Here is a 12,363-nt window from a genome sequence, read left to right as displayed (position 1 = left end):
TCCCACTGGCTCTTTTTTTTTTTTTTTTTTTTTTTTTGGTTTTTCGAGACAGGGTTTCTCTGTGTAGCCTTGTGCCTTTCCTGGAACTCACTTGGTAGTCCACGCTGGCCTCGAACTCACAGAGATCCACCTGCCTCTGCCTCCCGAGTGCTGGGATTAAAGGCGTGTGCCACCACCGCCTGGGGGCTCCAAAGTTTTGTACCTGATTTATTTTCTACCATGACAAAGGAAAGCTGTAACTATAACTATCTAATCTTTAACCCCATCAGGGACTCAAGAAGCAAATAATATTACCTGAGTAAACAGCAAGTGCAGTGCAGACAACTTTCAAAACTGTAGAAATGACAGAGATGGTGGGGTGACTAGACAGGCGCTCAAGGGTACTCTGCAACATTGGGGCATCTATCTTCGGCCTGCAGGCCTAGAATAACTGACAGACTTTTCAGTGGAGCAGGATTTTGAAGGACGGTCCTACCTTGTCTTGGCAAAGTTTGCCAGTTGTCTTCTTTTGTGTCCTGCTGTCCACTTTGGACAGCAGCTGTCAGCACTTGAGGCAAGAGCAGTTTCTTGCAGTGGCTTTTGCCACAAAGAAAGCAAATTCCACATTGAGGTTCTTCAATGCTCATCATCTTATTTGAAGTAGATTGGTGCTGCCAGGAGCAGACATGTCTCAATGTCATGAAAAGCCTTATGTTATTAAAACATCTTAAATGCCATATTCTACAGGTCTCTGAAGTGTTTGAAGACCATCTGTCTACCTAAAATATCTCTGTTTGACCTTGAAAACATACCTAACATGACTACAAATTTGACTACAAGTTTGATAGTTATAGGTGACTAACTACTAACTCGCATTTCTTTATTATCCTAAATAGTTTGTAATAATACCTTTCAAGGACTAGAAATTTACATTACTTTGTTAAATGAGGTACATAAGTATAATACCTTAAACAAAAGGAGAAACATATATACAGTATAACAAAGATAACATTAAATTTGTATCAATATTCAAACATCCAAACCAATGTAAATTATAAGACTAGTAGTTGCTTTTTTAGTTTAAAAGTAGACTCAACAATCTACCCTTTTATTCTACCATTTCTGTACTATATCCCCCTCTTTTTTTCCTTCAGAAAGAGATCCCTGAATCTAATCTCCTTTGTTCAGTTTTTTTTCCTGACCATAGCCAATAACAACTTGTAACCAATCCCCTAAATGATGACAAACACCATATCCCACCAAATTACTAGAAACCACCCACTCTTGGGAATGTGGGTGTCATGTTCTCTATATTGCTTCCTGTTGTGTGGGGGTGATGGCATCTGTAGGGACCCTGAGAAAATTGGGATAATGGTCAAGTCCTGGAAAAGCTAGCTATATTATTTTTTGTTTGGTCTCTGTGTGATAGGAAAGTGTAGAAGTCTTATCTGAAGTCTTAGCTGGATAGTCTGTGAGGCTGGACCTTCTCTGATAGCAGCTTTGAAGTTGTTCCAGGTACAGAATTTTGAGGAAACAAATTTTGAGAATATTTCTGAAAACACAAACTTTTAAAGGTAACATATATCTGCATTAACACTGTATGGAATGTGCAGTGTGCACAAGTCAGTTAAAGATAATTCTTTGTTTTATATTTGAGCAGGTAAAAGGCATCTGCTAACTTTATATTTGTTTGGACTGTATAATCAGACATCTATCCATGCCCATATGAAAGGATGGCATATAATAGTAAGTCATGAGGACTCTGTAGCCAATAAGATTTATCATGTCTCATCCAGTCTCAGAGCTGTTCCCATAATAGAGAGATAAGCTTATACATTACCTATCCTGTGGTCTTTCTTGGTTTCTTTCTTCATGTCGATAGCCAAGATTTTCAGGAGGTCTCTTCCAATCAAATCTGATTTTCATTAATTTTGAAGAGAATCATAACTTTTTGTTTCCTGTGGAAACAAAGGCATAACCTCTCTCCCAATACAACATATTTTCTGACTTCCATTTTAAAATTAAGACACTCTTAAAATTATAGGTTAGCTTAATTTAGTAGTTTCCATAATCCAATGTCTCTCAATAGCTACTGTTTTTTGTACATTAGCACTTAAAAAATTCAAAGTCAACAGATGCCCTGTGTATTTCCCATCTTTACATGTCTTATTCTTTTTATATTACTTTATTCTTTCTTTAAAGACTTTATTATTTTTAAACTATTTTTTTCTGACTGTCTATACCCATTTTCTTTTCTTTATTCAGCATCTAAGCACATTTTTAGAGGATTTCTGTGCCTGGACTTGGATTTACTAAGTACCTGCAACATTCTCTGACTACATGAGACAAATCTTAAACTGTTTGGTGGCAGCTAGTATCTCTGCCACATGGCTTTGGCTTATGGTGCTGATGACTGGCTCTGCCCACTTTAGGTCTGCTAACCATGCTAACTCTGGGAAGCTGCTGTGTCCATGCTGTGACAGGTGTTTCTATCTAGTCTCCCACTGCAGAGTAGAGCATTGGCTGCTCATAGCAGGGCCTCTTAAACGAGCTGTGCTGCACCTCTGTACACCATGAGCAGTGGGCTCTATGTACATGCACCACACCAAATGTAGCAAGCTTTTTCTTTGGGACTGCCAGTCCACAAATAACAACATGAAGATGACTTATTAATTATAAAAGATCAGCCTTAGGCTTGTCCCAATAGCTCTTATACCTTAAATTAATTCATTTTTATTTATCTACTTTCTACCACATGGCTTTTACTTCTCTCCCATTCTATGTGTCCAACTCTTTCTGCATCTCCATAGCATCCCTGGGTGCCTCGATTATTCTCTTCCTCTCTCTGTCCAGAAGTCCTACTCATCTCTCCTGTCTAGCTTTTGGCCATTCAGCTTTTTATTATACCAATTATGATTGGCAATACCCCTTCATAGTGTACAAATACCCACAGCACTTCCTCCTTCTGGGTTGCCTCATCCAGCCTTAATGTAATGGTTGTACTTGACCTTATTATGGCTTGTTATGCTGTGTTTGGGTGATATCCCTGGGAGGTGCTGTAAGAATATTATTTTAAGGTGTATTACTTTTTTTTTTTAATGTTGCATTTGTTTAACTCTGTGAAGCTGTGTTACTGTGCCTGTCTAAAATACCTGATGGTCTAATAAAGAACTGAATGGCCAATAGCAAGGATAGGCAAGGCTGGCAGGCAGAGAGAATAAATAGAAGAAATCTGAGAGGAGAAAGAAGTAGCCAGAGAAGGAGGAGGACTCCAGGGACCAGCCACCCAGCTATACAACCAGCAATGGAGGAAGAAGGAAAGAAAAGGTATACAGAAATAGAGAAAAGTAAAAGCTCAGAGGCGAAAGGTAGATGGGGATGATTTAAGTAAAGAAAAGCTGGCAAGAAACAAGCCAAGCTAAGGTCGAGCATTCATAATTAAGAATAAGCCTCCATGTGTAATTTATTTGGGAGCTGGTTGCAGCCCCTCCCCAAAAGAACAAAGAGCAAAAACAACAGGGAGGCCTGCTCTTTCCTGAGGGGAGATGGAGGGGTAGATCTGAGGGAAAGGGGAGCAGGGATGGTGGGAGAGAGACTGGGGGAGGGAAGGGTGGGAAACTGCAGTCAGGATGTGCTGCAGAATAATCCTTTTGTACACTGTGAAGATCTGTTGCTGTGTTGGTTTAATAAAGAAGCTGACTGGCCAATACCTGAGCAGGATAAAGTTAGGCAGGAAAGCCAAACTGAGAATGTTGGGAAGGAGAAGGGTGGAGTCAGAGGAGTCACCAGCCAGACGCAGAGGGAGCAGGAGATGAAAATGCCATGCACCAAGTTGCAGAGCATAAATAAGGAATATTGGGTTAACTTAAAATGTAAGAACTAGTTAGTAATAAACCTGAGCTACTGGCCAAGCATTTACAGTTAGTATAAGTCTCTGTAGTAATTTGGAAGCAGCTCCCAGAACAGGAAAAACTGTCTACAAAGATGTAATGTATGAGACAATTAAAAAAAAAATATATATAGTATAAACATTCCCACTCCAAAATGGAGATTAGAATACCAAGGAAGGCCTAGACCAAAGCAACGCAAACTCACAAGGGGCAAAAACTACATCCTGTAACTGTGTCCAGCCTTCAGGGCACACAGGTAACTCCAACTCTTACAGCTTCACCATTTGTACCCTACATGTCTGGCTCCACTTGGAGTCTGTGGTTTTTCTTGGCAGATGTTCCACAATCCTGGCATCTGGAACTCCCTTTGCTCTCACAGATTCCCACATCGTCCTCTCAGGGAATCCCCACAGGGGACTCCAACCTGCTGCATGTTCTCAGGTTTCCCTCTGAAATCCAGAGAAAATCTCTGTGGCCATGTAACTTGCATCCCACAAACTGTAAAGCCAGCATCATATGGAGGTCAGAGCATCTAAAACCTGCTGAGGCTGGATCTTCTCATCCAGGAGTCTCCAGACCTACCCTGGACACACTTGGAGAAAATAGATGGACATCCCCATGGCTTCCTACATTTTGCCACTTAGGTTCTCTGCTTCAAGACAGGTACATTCATGCCCCTTTCCAGATGTCTACTAGGAGCAGGGTCACAGAGCTGACCTGAGTTTGGGCATCTTGGGGTAGGAATCTTTAGCCCCTGCAGCTAGTTTCAACTTAGACCTCAGGAAATGAATTGGGTTCTTGCAGTCCCAGTCATAACCAAAACCCATCCACTTCCAGTTAGCTTAACCCAAAAAGTGGGGGAAAGCTGTCTTAAGGTGTCTATTACTGTGAAGAGACACCATGACTATGGCCACACCTAAAAGGGAAAACATTTCATTGTGACTGGCCTACAGTTCAGAGATTTAGTCCATTATCATCATGGTGGGAGGCATGGTGGCATACAGGCAGACATGGTGCTGGAGAAGGAGCTGAGAGTTCTACATCTGCATCTGCAGGCAGCAGGAAGAGACTGATGTGCACTGACCCTGTTTGAGCATCTGAGACCTCAAAGCCTACCCCCAAGTGATGCACTTCTCTACAAGGCCACACCCACTCCAACAAGGCCACACCCACTCCAACAAGGCCACACCCACTCCAACAAGGCCACACCCACTCCAACAAGGCCACACCCACTCCAACAAGGCCACACCTCCTAACAGTGCCACTCCCTATGAGCCTACAGGGGCCATTTTCTTTCAAACCACCAGAAGCTCACAGGCTGGAAGGCCAGGACAATATGGGTCAGGGCCGCAAAGGCTCACCTGTGTTTTCCTACCTCCTCTCTTCCCTCCTGCAGACTCACAGCCTTTATTCTTGCCCTCCTAAGCTTCCTTAAAGTCCTCAGAGAGATGGCCAGAATCTCCATTATCCCCAGTTAATCACACAAAAGAATAGCTTTCCTGTCACAGATGCCAGGCAAGGCAGGCAGGGGGCACTCCCCTCCGCCATGGCCCTGGGCACATCTGTCTCCTGGAGAAGAATGAAGGCAGCCGCCTGGCAGGCCAAAGCAGCGGCCACAACAGTGCTCTCCATGTCAGCTACTTTCAAACATGAGAATCATCCCATCTCTGGGTAAAAATAGAGCCAAATGCTCCAAAGTCAGCGAAGAGTCTGGGAGGGGAAGAGAGCTGCCAAGAACAGCCGTCCTGTAAATAAAGTGGCGTGCTGGCACAGAAGGGGCCTCTAGGAACTTCTTAGCTGCTGTGCCTGCCTGCCTGCTGGCTGAGTCAGCACAGGGGACTCAGCTCTGCAGCCCACTCTCTGAGAGCAAGGCAAGCCTGCCTCTCTCAGGAAGGGTTAGTTTCCCACAGGTTTTGAGGCTCTCTGCCCACAACTCGGCCCTCCTCCTAAAGGTTACTACTCTTGTAGCTGGGGCTCACTCCTGCCTCAGAGGCTCTGTTACGTGGGTTTTCTCTCCATCCTGTCCAGCAGGGTCTTGTCCAGACCTCCAGGGATGTGAGCCGGCACCACCCCCTCCCCCCTACTTTGAGCTCCTCTGTTTTGTTACTTCCCAAAACAGTCTTGCTATATAGTCATACCTGGCTGGTCTTGACCATGAAGCAATCCTCCTGCCACCTCTGCCTCCTGAGTGCCATGATACAGGCACATGTCACCATGCCCAGCCTTTCTGCACCCTTCTTAAGGCTTATATCCACAGATACATGGAATAAGACAGCCAGTGACCATTGGGGTGGGTCAGTGTGAGGACAGGTGAAGTCCAAGTGTGAAATACCAGAGGGGCAGAAGCCGACAGAGATAATGTCGATATGGAAGCAAGAGCTAGTCCACTGTTGAGCAGTTGTGACAAACCAGGCTCTGGGTACTACATACACCAATGCCTTCATTTATCTGTACATCTCAAACGTACAAACATCCCTCATATTTCTTAACTACAAAGAGAAAGACAGTATCTTACTATAGAGTATCTTACTATTGGTAACAGGGACACACAAAATCATGAATCCCGATGTGATACACTGGCATGGCTCTGTGGTATTCTTGTCAACAACACCTAACCCACTCTAGTCATGAGAAGACAACAGACAAGCCCACACTGAAGAACATTCTATGAATAACTAGTACTGGCCAAAAAAATCAGTCATGAAAGACAAGGCAAGATTGGGAACAGATGGGATACCAAGGAGAAGACAGAATGGAATGGAATGTGAGGCCTGAGGCAACCACAATCGGGCCTTGGTGGGAAACACTGTCAAACCCAACCAAGCCTGCAGTACAGGCAAGGGCGCTATGCTGATTTCGTTGCTGGTTGGTCTGCCACTGATTTGATTATTAGCACACAGTTAAAGTTAAGGAGAGCTGGACAGCAGTACACAGATGCTCTGAACTGTTTTTACAACTTTTCTGTGTCAAAAAAATTAATTTAAAATAAAAAATTAGGGGCAGCTGGAGAGATGGTTTGGCAGTTAAGAGCACTTAGTGCTCTTGCAGAGGACCTGGGTTCGATTCCAGGCATCTTCATGTCAGCTCACAAGTGTAACTCCAGTTCCAGAGGATCTGACACCTCTCTGACCTATTTGGGTTCCTAGAGCATGTGGTATGCATACATACACTCAGGCAATTGTGCACACACACATTTTCAAAAATTTTGGGGGGCTAAATAGATGGCTCAGCTGTTAAGAGCATATACTGGGGCTAGAAAGATAACTCAGAGGTTAAGAACATTTGTTGATCTTATAGAGGACCTGGGTTCAAGATCCAGCATCCACATGGTAGCTCACAACTGTCTATTAACACGTTCCCTCTTCTGACCTCTGTGGACTCCAGGCATGCACATGGTGTGCAAACATACATGAAGCCAAAACACTTATACACATTAAATAATAAGATAAATCTTAATTTTTTCTTAAAGAGCACTTGTACTTATTTCAGAGGACCAGTTTGGTTGCCAGCACCTATGTTGGGTTGCTCACAACTACTTGTAACTCCAGTTCTAAAGGATCTGACACTCTTTTCTGGCCTCTGTGGGTACCTACACACAGAGCGCGCGCGCGCGCACACACACACACACACACACACACACACACACACACACACACGGCACATACATAGAGGCACACACCTATAAATAAAAATAAGATAACATTTTACATTTTAAATTATTTTTTTAATTTAAGGCTTTCCAAACGAGTCACTTAATAAGTCACTTAAGACATTTAAGCTCACTGGATTAGTCTGTTGGCAATGAAAGTGTCCTGGGATAAAAAAGAACGTACTTTTAAATTTTCTGAGTGACTATTCAAAACATGACTCGGGGAGTAGGTTTTCGCCGTTTCGCCGGAACAGGGTCTCACTAGGGAGCTCTGGCTGGCCTCACCGGCACATGCACCTCGGCTGTCTGTAGCTGTCTTGTCCCACAGCTCTCATCTGTCAGCTAAGCTTGTGCTCAAGGACAGGGGCGAAGCACTTACGTAAGCAGCTCGCCCACTTCTGAAGGGAGGAGCTGCAGGGAGCCTGCCTTCAAGCATGAAGTGCCCTCCCTCCCAGCTGAGGGCCAGCAGGCTCCCCAACGGGCTGCTGCTTTACATCTTGTCTTATTCTTGGATCCAGCAGGTCTGTAAAAAACAGTTCTCTAGCCTTCTAGACAGCACACCAGTCACCCCCCTTCATTCCTTCCACGGTGACTCACTTGAAGCTTTTGCAGTCAGATAAATAAGGGCATTCCCCACCAAGTTTTAGCCCAATAATGTGTCTGCCAATGCGCACTACTCATTTCTCATTTCCCACAAGACAAAAACAAGAATGTGAGACTGTTGCTATGTGAGCAGCTCACGTGTGCCCACATTTGATTACTGTTCTGGTTGTTTTTTTTTTCCCTGTGTGCCTGGGCTCCTCCATCTCACCAGCCATGAGGACAATTCTGCCGCCAGAGAGTCTGAGCTCTGGCTGTAGGGGCAGCTTGGAATGCAGGACCTCAAGAGCCTAAACAAGGCAGGTCTGTGGCTTGTCCCACGCTGGGTCTCTGTCCAGGTGCGTTTCCTGTAACTTTCCCTTTGCTGGTGTTATACTCTGCCAGCACAGCTCTACATTTCGGCCTCCCTTCTCCGTCCAGCAGTGTACATGCGGTCGTTCTCATCTCAATCCTGTGCCATGTTTTGCAGTGGGCAAGAAGGCATCCTGACCCTGACTGCCTTGAGCCCTTGAATGAGGGGAATCACTAACTTAAAGGGAGGCAAGACCTGGGGTTTTCTCTAGGGTCCAAGGAGATCTTGGGTAAAATCAGACAAGACATGGGGAGCCTGGCCACTCCCACCCACCCCAGGAAGGAGCTGTTGGGCAGGCTTGGGGAACTGAATGAATCCTGGAGCCTCCTTCTCAGTCACCTCCAGCTATGGGTCTCCGTGGTGGTGTGGAGGAGACGGGAGAGCTCTGCTGCTGGTCCTTCAGGTCAATTCCCATAGTCATCAACAGGGTAACAACAAGCAGACATCACTCCAAAACAGTCAGAGGAGGGGCAGTTCCTCCACTGTAGAGGGCAGAGGAGGCTGACCCTGACCAGACAGGTGCCAACATGTCAAGAAAGAACGGTCTGATCTAAGGGACACACAGGCGCTGACCTTACATAACACATTCTTGCCTTGATCTGAGGGTATGACCCAGAGCTACATGGAGAGCTAAGGTGTGTGCCCCACTTCCTGCCTACCCACTAGGTAGAAACCCTCCTCCCGTTAAGAATGGGGCGGTGGTAAGTATATGCTTTCATGGTAGAATGCCTGCCTGGCACCCATAAGGATCCCCAGGTTTACAAAAAGAAAAAAGGGAGAAAGCCAGACAAGTTATTTTAAATCAGAAAAAGGAAGCCCTTCCATTTTCATACCAAGTCTCCTTGGTTACCAAGCGTGGGAAGAGACTGCTGGCCAGGATGGAGATAGGGCCAGAGGCCACTGCTAGGCTGGCAGTGTCCACGAGACATGTGGGACTTCTCAGAGTCCTTACTGCATTTCAGAAGAAACCAGACACCCTGTAGAGGTCCAACCACCAAGGAAGGGGTACTAGGGAGAGCAAGGTCACTGCTGCCGGCAGGGGTGCGGAGTGAGTGCATACCGAAGATTTCCTATTGGAAATCTTAAAGAGCCAACAGCCTCCCAGAAAGGAAGACTAAACAGTGGACTGACGGAAAGGAAACACGATCACATTTAAAAAATGACTTCCTAGGAATTTTTACATGCCAGCTGTCGAGGAGACCTGATGTATCCAAGGATGAGACTGTCTAAGGAACCAACAGCAGGAACAAAGACCCCAGATGGCAGGGCTCCATCATCACGCAGGGGTTTCTAGGTGGGGTGGTTAATGTTGTGAGCCACTACAGAGGTCAGGAATGACAGATGACCTTAGTGTTCCCAGTTGAGGAAAATGTGCCTGTCCCCTCACTAAAATCACACTGAGAAGATCCCAAAACACCCAGTGCAGGCTGGCAATGGAGAGGGTACCACCAGTTTCTCAAACACTTAGAATTCTATCAATAGATAATGGAAGGGAAAACAGGCCAGAAGACATACAGTGCTTTCCTAAAAAAGCTCCTGGTGTGCAGGCAGTGGGGGTAATGAGGTGGAAGACCCGTGGACCATGTGTACACACAACTAGCTGGGTCAAGCTCAAGCTCAACTGCTTACCTATAGAGGTTTTCCCTCAACTGAGCTGTCTGCAGGCTGGAAGGAAACCGAGTTGTAGAGGGCAGAAGGCAGCTCTGGCATTTGAGACCAAAGCCACAGGCTCCCAACCTGCTCAATATATGAAAGTAAAAGACACACTCAATGAGACCCACCTGCAGCCTTTGCGCATGGAAGCCAAACCTGGGGTGCACATACTTGAAAAAAAAAAAACATTTCCTGAGGGGCCAACAGGATCACTCATGCTGAGTAAGGTTCTTGCCAAGCAAGCCTGGCACCTAAATTCGACCCTGGAACCGACATAGAGGTGGAAGAGGGGAAATGACTCCACAAAGTTGTCTTCTGATGCCATGACACGTGTGCACATACACATCATACATGTCAAAGAATGTTTTAAAGACTTATGAATTTTTACGTAGCAACTGCGTTCATAAAAAATGACAGGATCACTTAGTATTCTCTCCGTGAAAATATTAGCAACATGATATGAGGTAACTATTAGATATTTTCAAGTCACATTCATTTTTGGCATCAACTCATAACAGGTTCCTGTGGAACAAGCAATCAGAAATCAAGACATTGCTGGGTTTTGTGGAGTACAAGTGAATGGGACAGTGTCTCATGTACCCTAGATTGGCTTCCAACTTCCTATGTAGCCAAAGGATTGGATGTCCTTGAATTCTGATATTCCTGCCTCCGCCTCTGCAGAGTGCTGGGACACAGGAATGTGCCATCACACCCCATCCCAGGTTTATATGGCCCTAAAGTTTGATTCCAGGGCTCTGTGAATAATAGTTCACTCAGTAGAGAGCTTGCCTACACTCCATTTCCCAGAAAGTGTTTTAAAAAGCAAAAACAGCAAGAGAAAAATGTCTACAGCCAGGCATGGTGCCTCAACCTTATAACCTCAGCATTTGGGAAACTGGGACAGGAATGGCTTAAGGCACCTGAAGCCACATAGTAAGACCACCAACTAAACAGAAATCCTATAGAAAGCTAACATTTGTCAAGGCTCAACCAAATTTCTTTTGGAGTACATTATAGTAAGAGTGGCTGTGTAACCCTGCAGCCCATTTTTTTAAGTTAGTGTACACACTTGGTGAAAAACTACGCCATCCACAAAGCAGTTTTAGCAAACAGCCCAGCTTCCTTGGCTTCAGATACTTTGCACTTCCTCCAGGGCTCTAAATAGACCTCCAGTCCCCCAGAAGGCAGCTGCCTTCCCCTCCCAGGTCCAAAACCACACACACTAGAAGCCTCACCTTAGAGTGAGCTCCGGAAAGGTCCCAAAAGTCAAGAAGAGGGCTTGAGTTTTCTACACCTCTCACATGTTTTAAAAGAAAGAAGTGACAGCGTAAGTGCTCCAGATCTGGGTTGTTCATGTCATTATCAGGGAGGCCTCTGAAGGGCATGGAGGTGTGCAGTGTTGACAGGTTGAGGAAAACAGTGCAAGCCACCGGATGGGATTGTCTGGGTCCTTTTTTTTTTTTTTTTTTTTTTTTTTTTTTTTTTGGTTTTTCGAGACAGGGTTTCTTCTGTGTGTAGCTTTGTGCCTTTCCTGGAACTCACTTGGTAGCCCAGGCTGACCCCGAACTCAGCAGAGATCTGCCTACCTCTGACTCCCGAGTGCTGGGATTAAAGGCCTGCGTCACACCGCCCGGCTGGGTCCTTCTTAAAGCCCTTAGGATGCAAGGGCTCCAGGTGAGTTACAGCTGAGTGCATGCCTTTAACTCAGCCATTCTGGAGGCAGAGGGAAAAGGAGCTCTGGCCAACATAGTGAGCCCCAGGACAGACAGCCAGGACTACAGAGTGGTTCTCAGAGAGAGCAAGCATTGGCTGGGAGGGACAGCTGCCAGGAAGCCACAAACAGTACCTTTCCATGATCCAATTGGGAAGCACTTTGAGACTAGAGATGCAGCAGTGGCTAACCCAGAGACAGACAGACAGTTAATAAAATGGTTTCTGGGAAAGAGAGCTTGGAGAAGATGTAATAAAACACAAGAAAACAAGAACAGAAAGACAATTATTACACATGATGATTTAAAAATACAGTCACTTTATTTCCACTTTTTCCCCCAGTCCCCAGTAGCACAGACGAGAACCCTCTAAAACACAAAAATATTTCAAGAAAGCATGTTACAAGATACAAGGTATAAGCAGTAATTTGGCAGAACTTTATCAACTTTAGCAGTTCATACCCCCCCAAATCCAAATTTTAAAATTCAAAAATAAGAGTTAACTTTATTCAACATATGTTACAGCTTAAC

The sequence above is a fragment of the Onychomys torridus genome, chromosome 10 (assembly GCF_903995425.1).
Source record: "Onychomys torridus chromosome 10, mOncTor1.1, whole genome shotgun sequence".
In the NCBI taxonomy this organism is placed as follows: Eukaryota; Metazoa; Chordata; class Mammalia; order Rodentia; family Cricetidae; genus Onychomys; species Onychomys torridus.
Note: the sequence above shows the minus strand (reverse complement) of the source record.